Genomic DNA, 17,426 nt, shown 5'->3' with positions numbered 1-17,426 from the left:
ACATCACTATTGAGATACATCACTACTGAGATACATCACTACTGAGATACATCACTACTGAGATACATCACTATTGAGATACATCACTATTGAGATACATCACTATTGAGATACATCACTATTGAGATACATCACTACTGAGATACATCACTATTGAGATACATCACTATTGAGATACATCACTCACGAGATACATCACTATTGATATACATCTCTCATGAGATACATCAATGTTGAGATACATCATCCATGAGACATATCAATACTGAGATACATCACTATTTAGATACATCACTATTGAGATACATAACTATTTAGATACATCACTCATGAGATACATCACTACTGAGATACATCACTATTGAGATACATCACTATTGAGATACATCACTACTGAGATACATAACTATTTAGATACATCACTCATGAGATACATCACTACTGAGATACATCATTATTGAGATACATCACTATTGAGATACATCACGACTGAGATACATCACTATTGAGATACATCACTACTGAGATACATCACTATTGAGATACTTCACTCATGAGATACATCACTATTGAGATACATCACTACTGAGATACATATCTCATGAGATACTTCACTATTGAGATACATCACTACTGAGATACATCACTATTGAGATACATCACTCATGAGATACTTCACTATTGAGATACATCACTATTGAGATACATCACTACTGAGATACATCACTATTGAGATACATCACTACTGAGATACATCACTATTGAGATACATCACTATTGAGATACATCATCCATGAGACATATCAATACTGAGATACATCACTATTTAGATACATCACTCATGAGATATATCACTACTGAGATACATCACTATTGAGATACATCACTACTGAGATACATCACTATTGAGAAACATCACTACTGAGATACATCACTATTGAGATACATCACTATTGAGATACATCACTACTGAGATACATCACTATTGAGATACATCACTATTGAGATACATCACTATTGAGATACATCACTACTGAGATACATCACTACTGAGATACATCACTACTGAGATACATCACTATTGAGATACATCACTACTGAGATACATCACTACTGAGATACATCACTACTGAGATACATCACTATTGAGATACATCACTATTGAGATACATCACTATTGAGATACATCACTATTGAGATACATCACTACTGAGATACTCACTATTGAGATACATCACTATTGAGATACATCACTATTGACATACATCACTACTGAGATACATCACTACTGAGATACATCACTCATGAGATACATCACTCATGAGATACATCAATGTTGAGATACATCATCCATGAGACATATCAATAGTGAGATACATCACTATTTAGATACATCACTCATGATATACATCACTACTGAGATACATCACTATTGAGATACATCACTATTGAGATACATCACTATTGAGATACATCACTCATGAGATACATCACTATTGAGATACATCACTACTGAGATACATCACTATTGAGATACATCACTCATGAGATACTTCACTATTGAGATACATCACTACTGAGATACATCACTATTGAGATACATCACTACTGAGATACATCACTATTGAGATACATCACTACTGAGATACATCACTATTGAGATACATCACTACTGAGATACATAACTATTTAGATACATCACTCATGAGATACATCACTACTGAGATACATCATTATTGAGATACATCACTATTGAGATACATCACGACTGAGATACATCACTATTGAGATACATCACTACTGAGATACATCACTATTGAGATACATCACTCATGAGATACATCACTATTGAGATACATCACTACTGAGATACATATCTCATGAGATACTTCACTATTGAGATACATCACTACTGAGATACATCACTATTGAGATACATCACTCATGAGATACTTCACTATTGAGATACATCACTATTGAGATACATCACTACTGAGATACATCACTATTGAGATACATCACTACTGAGATACATCACTATTGAGATACATCACTATTGAGATACATCATCCATGAGACATATCAATACTGAGATACATCACTATTTAGATACATCACTCATGAGATATATCACTACTGAGATACATCAATATTGAGATACATCACTACTGAGATACATCACTATTGAGAAACATCACTACTGAGATACATCACTATTGAGATACATCACTATTGAGATACATCACTACTGAGATACATCACTATTGAGATACATCACTATTGAGATACATCACTACTGAGATACATCACTACTGAGATACATCACTACTGAGATACATCACTATTGAGATACATCACTACTGAGATACATCACTACTGAGATACATCACTACTGAGATACATCACTATTGAGATACATCACTATTGAGATACATCACTATTGAGATACATCACTATTGAGATACATCACTACTGAGATACTCACTATTGAGATACATCACTATTGAGATACATCACTATTGACATACATCACTACTGAGATACATCACTACTGAGATACATCACTCATGAGATACATCACTCATGAGATACATCAATGTTGAGATACATCATCCATGAGACATATCAATAGTGAGATACATCACTATTTAGATACATCACTCATGAGATACATCATTACTGAGATACATCACTATTGAGATACATCACTATTGAGATACATCACTATTGAGATACATCACTCATGAGATACATCACTATTGAGATACATCACTACTGAGATACATCACTATTGAGATACATCACTCATGAGATACTTCACTATTGAGATACATCACTACTGAGATACATCACTATTGAGATACATCACTCATGAGATACTTCACTATTGAGATACATCACTATTGAGATACATCACTACTGAGATACATCACTATTGAGATACATCACTACTGAGATACATCACTACTGAGATACATCACTCATGAGATACTTCACTATTGAGATACATCACTACTGAGATACATCACTATTGAGATACATCACTCATGAGATACTTCACTATTGAGATACATCACTATTGAGATACATCACTACTGAGATACATCACCATTGAGATACATCACAACTGAGATACATCACTATTGAGATACATCACTATTGAGATACATCACTACTGAGATACATCACTACTGAGATACATCACTATTGAGATACATCACTACTGAGATACATCACTACTGAGGTATATCACTATTGAGATACATCACTACTGAGATACATCACTACTGAGATACATCACTATTGAGATACATCACTACTGAGATACATCACTACTGAGATACATCACTACTGAGATACATCACTATTGAGATACATCACTATTGAGATACTCACTATTGAGATACATCACTATTGAGATACATCACTACTGAGATACATCACTATTGAGATACATCACTACTGAGATACATCACTACTGAGATACATCACTATTGAGATACATCACTCATGAGATACTTCACTATTGAGATACATCACTATTGAGATACATCACTACTGAGATACATCACCATTGAGATACATCACAACTGAGATACATCACTATTGAGATACATCACTATTGAGATACATCACTACTGAGATACATCACTACTGAGATACATCACTATTGAGATACATCACTACTGAGATACATCACTACTGAGGTATATCACTATTGAGATACATCACTACTGAGATACATCACTACTGAGATACATCACTATTGAGATACATCACTACTGAGATACATCACTACTGAGATACATCACTACTGAGATACATCACTATTGAGATACATCACTATTGAGATACATCACTATTGAGATACATCACTACTGAGATACTCACTATTGAGATACATCACTATTGACATACATCACTACTGAGATACATCACTATTGAGATACATCACTACTGAGATACATCACTACTGAGATACATCACTACTGAGATACATCACTACTGAGATACATCACTACTGAGATACATCACTATTGAGATACATCACTACTGAGATACATCACTAGTGAGATACATCACTACTGAGATACATCACTATTGAGATACATCACTACTGAGATACATCATCACTGAGGTATATCACTATTGAGATACATCACTACTGAGATACATCACTACTGAGATACATCACTATTGAGATACATCACTACTGAGATACATCATCACTGAGGTATATCACTATTGAGATACATCACTACTGAGATACATCACTACTGAGATACATCACTATTGAGATACATCACTACTGAGATACATCACTACTGAGATACATCACTACTGAGATACATCACTATTGAGATACATCACTATTGAGATACATCACTATTGAGATACATCACTATTGAGATACATCACTACTGAGATACATCACTATTGAGATACATCACTATTGAGATACATCACTCACGAGATACATCACTATTGATATACATCTCTCATGAGATACATCAATGTTGAGATACATCATCCATGAGACATATCAATACTGAGATACATCACTATTTAGATACATCACTATTGAGATACATAACTATTTAGATACATCACTCATGAGATACATCACTACTGAGATACATCACTATTGAGATACATCACTATTGAGATACATCACTACTGAGATACATAACTATTTAGATACATCACTCATGAGATACATCACTACTGAGATACATCACTATTGAGATACATCACTATTGAGATACATCACGACTGAGATACATCACTATTGAGATACATCACTACTGAGATACATCACTATTGAGATACATCACTCATGAGATACATCACTATTGAGATACATCACTACTGAGATACATCACTCATGAGATACTTCACTGTTGAGATACATCACTACTGAGATACATCACTATTGAGATACATCACTCATGAGATACTTCACTATTGAGATACATCACTATTGAGATACATCACTACTGAGATACATCACTATTGAGATACATCACTACTGAGATACATCACTATTGAGATACATCACTATTGAGATACATCATCCATGAGACATATCAATACTGAGATACATCACTATTTAGATACATCACTCATGAGATATATCACTACTGAGATACATCACTATTGAGATAAATCACTACTGAGATACATCACTATTGAGAAACATCACTACTGAGATACATCACTATTGAGATACATCACTATTGAGATACATCACTACTGAGATACATCACTATTGAGATACATCACTATTGAGATACATCACTATTGAGATACATCACTACTGAGATACATCACTACTGAGATACATCACTACTGAGATACATCACTATTGAGATACATCACTACTGAGATACATCACTACTGAGATACATCACTACTGAGATACATCACTATTGAGATACATCACTATTGAGATACATCACTATTGAGATACATCACTATTGAGATACATCACTACTGAGATACTCACTATTGAGATACATCACTATTGAGATACATCACTATTGACATACATCACTACTGAGATACATCACTACTGAGATACATCACTCATGAGATACATCACTCATGAGATACATCAATGTTGAGATACATCATCCATGAGACATATCAATAGTGAGATACATCACTATTTAGATACATCACTCATGAGATACATCACTACTGAGATACATCACTATTGAGATACATCACTATTGAGATACATCACTCATGAGATACATCACTATTGAGATACATCACTACTGAGATACATCACTATTGAGATACATCACTCATGAGATACATCACTATTGAGATACATCACTACTGAGATACATCACTCATGAGATACTTCACTATTGAGATACTTCACTACTGAGATACATCACTATTGAGATACATCACTCATGAGATACTTCACTATTGAGATACATCACTATTGAGATACATCACTACTGAGATACATCACTATTGAGATACATCACTACTGAGATACATCACTACTGAGATACATCACTCATGAGATACTTCACTATTGAGATACATCACTACTGAGATACATCACTATTGAGATACATCACTCATGAGATACTTCACTATTGAGATACATCACTATTGAGATACATCACAACTGAGATACATCACTATTGAGATACATCACTATTGAGATACATCACTACTGAGATACATCACTACTGAGATACATCACTATTGAGATACATCACTACTGAGATACATCACTACTGAGGTATATCACTATTGAGATACATCACTACTGAGATACATCACTACTGAGATACATCACTATTGAGATACATCACTACTGAGATACATCACTACTGAGATACATCACTACTGAGATACATCACTATTGAGATACATCACTATTGAGATACATCACTATTGAGATACATCACTACTGAGATACTCACTATTGAGATACATCACTATTGAGATACATCACTACTGAGATACATAACTTTTGAGATACATCACTACTGAGATACATCACTACTGAGATACATCACTACTGAGATACATCACTACTGAGATACATCACTACTGAGATACATCACTATTGAGATACATCACTACTGAGATACATCACTAGTGAGATACATCACTACTGAGATACATCACTATTGAGATACATCACTACTGAGATACATCATCACTGAGGTATATCACTATTGAGATACATCACTACTGAGATACATCACTACTGAGATACATCACTATTGAGATACATCACTACTGAGATACATCATCACTGAGGTATATCACTATTGAGATACATCACTACTGAGATACATCACTACTGAGATACATCACTATTGAGATACATCACTACTGAGATACATCACTACTGAGATACATCACTACTGAGATACATCACTATTGAGATACATCACTATTGAGATACATCACTATTGAGATACATCACTATTGAGATACATCACTACTGAGATACATCACTATTGAGATACATCACTATTGAGATACATCACTCACGAGATACATCACTATTGATATACATCTCTCATGAGATACATCAATGTTGAGATACATCATCCATGAGACATATCAATACTGAGATACATCACTATTTAGATACATCACTATTGAGATACATAACTATTTAGATACATCACTCATGAGATACATCACTACTGAGATACATCACTATTGAGATACATCACTATTGAGATACATCACGACTGAGATACATCACTATTGAGATACATCACTATTGAGATACATCACTACTGAGATACATCACTATTGAGATACATCACTATTGAGATACATCACTATTGAGATACATCACTACTGAGATACATCACTACTGAGATACATCACTACTGAGATACATCACTATTGAGATACATCACTACATAGATACATCACTACTGAGATACATCACTACTGAGATACATCACTATTGAGATACATCACTATTGAGATACATCACTATTGAGATACATCACTACTGAGATACTCACTATTGAGATACATCACTATTGAGATACATCACTATTGACATACATCACTACTGAGATACATCACTACTGAGATACATCACTCATGAGATACATCACTCATGAGATACATCACTATTGAGATACATCACTACTGAGATACATCACTACTGAGATACATCACGACTGAGATACATCACCATTGAGATACATCACTACTGAGATACATCACTATTGAGATACATCACTATTGAGATACATCACTACTGAGATACATCACTACTGAGATACATCACTACTGAGATACATCACTATTGAGATACATCACTACATAGATACATCACTACTGAGATACATCACTACTGAGATACATCACTATTGAGATACATCACTATTGAGATACATCACTATTGAGATACATCACTACTGAGATACTCACTATTGAGATACATCACTATTGAGATACATCACTATTGACATACATCACTACTGAGATACATCACTACTGAGATACATCACTCATGAGATACATCACTCATGAGATACATCACTATTGAGATACATCACTACTGAGATACATCACTACTGAGATACATCACGACTGAGATACATCACTATTGAGATACATCACTACTGAGATACATCACTATTGAGATACATAACTCATGAGATACATCAATGTTGAGATACATCATCCATGAGACATATCAATAGTGAGATACATCACCATTTAGATACATCACTCATGAGATACATCACTACTGAGATACATCACTATTGAGATACATCACTATTGAGATACATCACTATTGAGATACATCACGACTGAGATACATCACTATTGAGATACATCACTCATGAGATACATCACTATTGAGATACATCACTACTGAGATACATCACTCATGAGATACTTCACTATTGAGATACATCACTACTGAGATACATCACTATTGAGATACATCACTCATGATATACTTCACTATTGAGATACATCACTATTGAGATACATCACGACTGAGATACATCACTATTGAGATACATCACTACTGAGATATATCACTACTGAGATACATCACTATTGAGATACATCACTACTGAGATACATCACTACTGAGATACATCACTCATGAGATACTTCACTATTGTGATACATCACTACTGAGATACATCACTATTGAGATACATCACTATTGAGATACATCACTACTGAGATACATCACTATTGAGATACATCACAACTGAGATACATCACTATTGAGATACATCACTATTGAGATACATCACTACTGAGATACATCACTACTGAGATACATCACTATTGAGATACATCACTACTGAGATACATCACTACTGAGATACATCACTCATGAGATACTTCACTATTGAGATACATCACTACTGAGATACTTCACTATTGAGATACATCACTATTGAGATACATCACTACTGAGATACATCACTATTGAGATACATCACAACTGAGATACATCACTATTGAGATACATCACTATTGAGATACATCACTACTGAGATACATCACTACTGAGATACATCACTATTGAGATACATCACTACTGAGATACATCACTACTGAGGTATATCACTATTGAGATACATCACTACTGAGATACATCACTACTGAGATACATCACTATTGAGATACATCACTACTGAGATACATCACTACTGAGATACATCACTACTGAGATACATCACTATTGAGATACATCACTATTGAGATACATCACTATTGAGATACATCACTACTGAGATACTCACTATTGAGATACATCACTATTGAGATACATCACTATTGACATACATCACTACTGAGATACATCACTACTGAGATACATCACTCATGAGATACATCACTCATGAGATACATCACTATTGAGATACATCTCTCATGAGATACATCAATGTTGAGATACATCATCCATGAGACATATCAATAGTGAGATACATCACTATTTAGATACATCACTCATGAGATACATCACTACTGAGATACATCACTATTGAGATACATCACTATTGAGATACATCACTACTGAGATACATCACTATTGAGATACATCACTATTGAGATACATCACTATTGAGATACATCACTACTGAGATACATCACTACTGAGATACATCACTACTGAGATACATCACTATTGAGATACATCACTACTGAGATACATCACTACTGAGATACATCACTACTGAGATACATCACTATTGAGATACATCACTATTGAGATACATCACTATTGAGATACATCACTATTGAGATACATCACTACTGAGATACTCACTATTGAGATACATCACTATTGAGATACATCACTATTGACATACATCACTACTGAGATACATCACTACTGAGATACATCACTCATGAGATACATCACTCATGAGATACATCAATGTTGAGATACATCATCCATGAGACATATCAATAGTGAGATACATCACTATTTAGATACATCACTAATGAGATACATCACTACTGAGATACATCACTATTGAGATACATCACTATTGAGATACATCACTATTGAGATACATCACTCATGAGATACATCACTATTGAGATACATCACTACTGAGATACATCACTATTGAGATACATCACTCATGAGATACATCACTATTGAGATACATCACTACTGAGATACATCACTCATGAGATACTTCACTATTGAGATACATCACTACTGAGATACATCACTATTGAGATACATCACTCATGAGATACTTCACTATTGAGATACATCACTATTGAGATACATCACTACTGAGATACATCACTATTGAGATACATCACTACTGAGATACATCACTACTGAGATACATCACTCATGAGATACTTCACTATTGAGATACATCACTACTGAGATACATCACTATTGAGATACATCACTCATGAGATACTTCACTATTGAGATACATCACTATTGAGATACATCACTACTGAGATACATCACCATTGAGATACATCACAACTGAGATACATCACTATTGAGATACATCACTATTGAGATACATCACTACTGAGATACATCACTACTGAGATACATCACTATTGAGATACATCACTACTGAGATACATCACTACTGAGGTATATCACTATTGAGATACATCACTACTGAGATACATCACTACTGAGATACATCACTCATGAGATACTTCACTATTGAGATACATCACTATTGAGATACATCACTACTGAGATACATCACCATTGAGATACATCACAACTGAGATACATCACTATTGAGATACATCACTATTGAGATACATCACTACTGAGATACATCACTACTGAGATACATCACTATTGAGATACATCACTACTGAGATACATCACTACTGAGGTATATCACTATTGAGATACATCACTACTGAGATACATCACTACTGAGATACATCACTATTGAGATACATCACTACTGAGATACATCACTATTGAGATACATCACTACTGAGATACATCACTATTGAGATACATCACTACTGAGATACATCACTACTGAGATACATCACTCATGAGATACTTCACTATTGAGATACATCACTACTGAGATACATCACTATTGAGATACATCACTCATGAGATACTTCACTATTGAGATACATCACTATTGAGATACATCACTACTGAGATACATCACCATTGAGATACATCACAACTGAGATACATCACTATTGAGATACATCACTATTGAGATACATCACTACTGAGATACATCACTACTGAGATACATCACTATTGAGATACATCACTACTGAGATACATCACTACTGAGGTATATCACTATTGAGATACATCACTACTGAGATACATCACTACTGAGATACATCACTATTGAGATACATCACTACTGAGATACATCACTACTGAGATACATCACTACTGAGATACATCACTATTGAGATACATCACTATTGAGATACTCACTATTGAGATACATCACTATTGAGATACATCACTACTGAGATACATCACTATTGAGATACATCACTACTGAGATACATCACTACTGAGATACATCACTATTGAGATACATCACTCATGAGATACTTCACTATTGAGATACATCACTATTGAGATACATCACTACTGAGATACATCACCATTGAGATACATCACAACTGAGATACATCACTATTGAGATACATCACTATTGAGATACATCACTACTGAGATACATCACTACTGAGATACATCACTATTGAGATACATCACTACTGAGATACATCACTACTGAGGTATATCACTATTGAGATACATCACTACTGAGATACATCACTACTGAGATACATCACTATTGAGATACATCACTACTGAGATACATCACTACTGAGATACATCACTAATGAGATACATCACTATTGAGATACATCACTATTGAGATACATCACTATTGAGATACATCACTACTGAGATACTCACTATTGAGATACATCACTATTGAGATACATCACTACTGAGATACATCACTATTGAGATACATCACTACTGAGATACATCACTACTGAGATACATCACTACTGAGATACATCACTACTGAGATACATCACTACTGAGATACATCACTATTGAGATACATCACTACTGAGATACATCACTAGTGAGATACATCACTACTGAGATACATCACTATTGAGATACATCACTACTGAGATACATCATCACTGAGGTATATCACTATTGAGATACATCACTACTGAGATACATCACTACTGAGATACATCACTATTGAGATACATCACTACTGAGATACATCATCACTGAGGTATATCACTATTGAGATACATCACTACTGAGATACATCACTACTGAGATACATCACTATTGAGATACATCACTACTGAGATACATCACTACTGAGATACATCACTACTGAGATACATCACTATTGAGATACATCACTATTGAGATACATCACTATTGAGATACATCACTATTGAGATACATCACTACTGAGATACATCACTATTGAGATACATCACTATTGAGATACATCACTCACGAGATACATCACTATTGATATACATCTCTCATGAGATACATCAATGTTGAGATACATCATCCATGAGACATATCAATACTGAGATACATCACTATTTAGATACATCACTATTGAGATACATAACTATTTAGATACATCACTCATGAGATACATCACTACTGAGATACATCACTATTGAGATACATCACTATTGAGATACATCACTACTGAGATACATAACTATTTAGATACATCACTCATGAGATACATCACTACTGAGATACGTCATTATTGAGATACAACACTATTGAGATACATCACGACTGAGATACATCACTATTGAGATACATCACTACTGAGATACATCACTATTGAGATACTTCACTCATGAGATACATCACTATTGAGATACATCACTACTGAGATACATATCTCATGAGATACTTCACTATTGAGATACATCACTACTGAGATACATCACTATTGAGATACATCACTCATGAGATACTTCACTATTGAGATACATCACTATTGAGATACATCACTACTGAGATACATCACTATTGAGATACATCACTACTGAGATACATCACTATTGAGATACATCACTATTGAGATACATCATCCATGAGACATATCAATACTGAGATACATCACTATTTAGATACATCACTCATGAGATATATCACTACTGAGATACATCACTATTGAGATACATCACTACTGAGATACATCACTATTGAGAAACATCACTACTGAGATACATCACTATTGAGATACATCACTATTGAGATACATCACTACTGAGATACATCACTATTGAGATACATCACTATTGAGATACATCACTATTGAGATACATCACTACTGAGATACATCACTACTGAGATACATCACTACTGAGATACATCACTATTGAGATACATCACTACTGAGATACATCACTACTGAGATACATCACTATTGAGATACATCACTATTGAGATACATCACTATTGAGATACATCACTATTGAGATACATCACTACTGAGATACTCACTATTGAGATACATCACTATTGAGATACATCACTATTGACATACATCACTACTGAGATACATCACTACTGAGATACATCACTCATGAGATACATCACTCATGAGATACATCAATGTTGAGATACATCATCCATGAGACATATCAATAGTGAGATACATCACTATTTAGATACATCACTCATGAGATACATCACTACTGAGATACATCACTATTGAGATACATCACTATTGAGATACATCACTATTGAGATACATCACTCATGAGATACATCACTATTGAGATACATCACTACTGAGATACATCACTATTGAGATACATCACTCATGAGATACTTCACTATTGAGATACATCACTACTGAGATACATCACTATTGAGATACATCACTACTGAGATACATCACTATTGAGATACATCACTACTGAGATACATCACTATTGAGATACATCACTACTGAGATACATAACTATTTAGATACATCACTCATGAGATACATCACTACTGAGATACATCATTATTGAGATACATCACTATTGAGATACATCACGACTGAGATACATCACTATTGAGATACATCACTACTGAGATACATCACTATTGAGATACATCACTCATGAGATACATCACTATTGAGATACATCACTACTGAGATACATATCTCATGAGATACTTCACTATTGAGATACATCACTACTGAGATACATCACTATTGAGATACATCACTCATGAGATACTTCACTATTGAGATACATCACTATTGAGATACATCACTACTGAGATACATCACTATTGAGATACATCACTACTGAGATACATCACTATTGAGATACATCACTATTGAGATACATCATCCATGAGACATATCAATACTGAGATACATCACTATTTAGATACATCACTCATGAGATATATCACTACTGAGATACATCAATATTGAGATACATCACTACTGAGATACATCACTATTGAGAAACATCACTACTGAGATACATCACTATTGAGATACATCACTATTGAGATACATCACTACTGAGATACATCACTATTGAGATACATCACTATTGAGATACATCACTACTGAGATACATCACTACTGAGATACATCACTACTGAGATACATCACTATTGAGATACATCACTACTGAGATACATCACTACTGAGATACATCACTACTGAGATACATCACTATTGAGATACATCACTATTGAGATACATCACTATTGAGATACATCACTATTGAGATACATCACTACTGAGATACTCACTATTGAGATACATCACTATTGAGATACATCACTATTGACATACATCACTACTGAGATACATCACTACTGAGATACATCACTCATGAGATACATCACTCATGAGATACATCAATGTTGAGATACATCATCCATGAGACATATCAATAGTGAGATACATCACTATTTAGATACATCACTCATGAGATACATCACTACTGAGATACATCACTATTGAGATACATCACTATTGAGATACATCACTATTGAGATACATCACTCATGAGATACATCACTATTGAGATACATCACTACTGAGATACATCACTATTGAGATACATCACTCATGAGATACTTCACTATTGAGATACATCACTACTGAGATACATCACTATTGAGATACATCACTCATGAGATACTTCACTATTGAGATACATCACTATTGAGATACATCACTACTGAGATACATCACTATTGAGATACATCACTACTGAGATACATCACTACTGAGATACATCACTCATGAGATACTTCACTATTGAGATACATCACTACTGAGATACATCACTATTGAGATACATCACTCATGAGATACTTCACTATTGAGATACATCACTATTGAGATACATCACTACTGAGATACATCACCATTGAGATACATCACAACTGAGATACATCACTATTGAGATACATCACTATTGAGATACATCACTACTGAGATACATCACTACTGAGATACATCACTATTGAGATACATCACTACTGAGATACATCACTACTGAGGTATATCACTATTGAGATACATCACTACTGAGATACATCACTACTGAGATACATCACTATTGAGATACATCACTACTGAGATACATCACTACTGAGATACATCACTACTGAGATACATCACTATTGAGATACATCACTATTGAGATACTCACTATTGAGATACATCACTATTGAGATACATCACTACTGAGATACATCACTACTGAGATACATCACTACTGAGATACATCACTATTGAGATACATCACTCATGAGATACTTCACTATTGAGATACATCACTATTGAGATACATCACTACTGAGATACATCACCATTGAGATACATCACAACTGAGATACATCACTATTGAGATACATCACTATTGAGATACATCACTACTGAGATACATCACTACTGAGATACATCACTATTGAGATACATCACTACTGAGATACATCACTACTGAGGTATATCACTATTGAGATACATCACTACTGAGATACATCACTACTGAGGTATATCACTATTGAGATACATCACTACTGAGATACATCACTACTGAGATACATCACTATTGAGATACATCACTACTGAGATACATCACTACTGAGATACATCACTACTGAGATACATCACTATTGAGATACATCACTATTGAGATACATCACTATTGAGATACATCACTACTGAGATACTCACTATTGAGATACATCACTATTGAGATACATCACTACTGAGATACATAACTTTTGAGATACATCACTACTGAGATACATCACTACTGAGATACATCACTACTGAGATACATCACTACTGAGATACATCACTACTGAGATACATCACTATTGAGATACATCACTACTGAGATACATCACTAGTGAGATACATCACTACTGAGATACATCACTATTGAGATACATCACTACTGAGATACATCATCACTGAGGTATATCACTATTGAGATACATCACTACTGAGATACATCACTACTGAGATACATCACTATTGAGATACATCACTACTGAGATACATCATCACTGAGGTATATCACTATTGAGATACATCACTACTGAGATACATCACTACTGAGATACATCACTATTGAGATACATCACTACTGAGATACATCACTACTGAGATACATCACTACTGAGATACATCACTATTGAGATACATCACTATTGAGATACATCACTATTGAGATACATCACTATTGAGATACATCACTACTGAGATACATCACTATTGAGATACATCACTATTGAGATACATCACTCACGAGATACATCACTATTGATATACATCTCTCATGAGATACATCAATGTTGAGATACATCATCCATGAGACATATCAATACTGAGATACATCACTATTTAGATACATCACTATTGAGATACATAACTATTTAGATACATCACTCATGAGATACATCACTACTGAGATACATCACTATTGAGATACATCACTATTGAGATACATCACGACTGAGATACATCACTATTGAGATACATCACTATTGAGATACATCACTACTGAGATACATCACTATTGAGATACATCACTATTGAGATACATCACTATTGAGATACATCACTACTGAGATACATCACTACTGAGATACATCACTACTGAGATACATCACTATTGAGATACATCACTACATAGATACATCACTACTGAGATACATCACTACTGAGATACATCACTATTGAGATACATCACTATTGAGATACATCACTATTGAGATACATCACTACTGAGATACTCACTATTGAGATACATCACTATTGAGATACATCACTATTGACATACATCACTACTGAGATACATCACTACTGAGATACATCACTCATGAGATACATCACTCATGAGATACA

The sequence above is a fragment of the Coregonus lavaretus genome (genome assembly GCF_964263955.1).
Source record: "Coregonus lavaretus genome assembly, contig: HAP1_SCAFFOLD_333, whole genome shotgun sequence".
Lineage (NCBI taxonomy): Eukaryota > Metazoa > Chordata > Actinopteri > Salmoniformes > Salmonidae > Coregonus > Coregonus lavaretus.
The sequence above is the reverse complement of the archived record's forward strand: the minus strand, read 5'-3'. Positions refer to the sequence as shown.